Genomic DNA, 450 nt, shown 5'->3' with positions numbered 1-450 from the left:
CCAGATTCAGCATTTTTGAGTGGCTGTTCTGATATCTCAAACAACTGGAGCTTGGGAAAAACTAAACCACAGGCCAAATGTCTACATCACCATTAGTCCAGAGTGAAGGTGTGGCCTTCCTATCACAGCTAGGGACGAGAAGGTCCCAGGCGAGGTTGAATCAAAGGGCTAGGACCCTGAGATACTGAGGAAGTGGGAGCTGGAGGGTTTGGCTGCTGAGCGGGCCTGGTGGTGTGGACCTGGAATCCAGCTACCAAGGCGGGGCTGCAGAGTGAGCTTGAGGCCAGCCAGAGAAACTCACAGAGAACTTGTCTCAGAAAAAAAAATGTAAGTGGGGTAGCGAGGCTGTATTTCAGTGGGGAGAGAGGCTGTAGTTCAGTGGGGAGGGAGGCTGTAGTTCAGTGGGGAGAGAGGCTGTAGTTCAGTGTGTAGGAAGACTGTAGTTCAGTG

This window comes from Microtus ochrogaster, linkage group LG2 (assembly GCF_000317375.1).
Source record: "Microtus ochrogaster isolate Prairie Vole_2 linkage group LG2, MicOch1.0, whole genome shotgun sequence".
Lineage (NCBI taxonomy): Eukaryota > Metazoa > Chordata > Mammalia > Rodentia > Cricetidae > Microtus > Microtus ochrogaster.
This window is presented reverse-complemented; position numbering follows the sequence as displayed.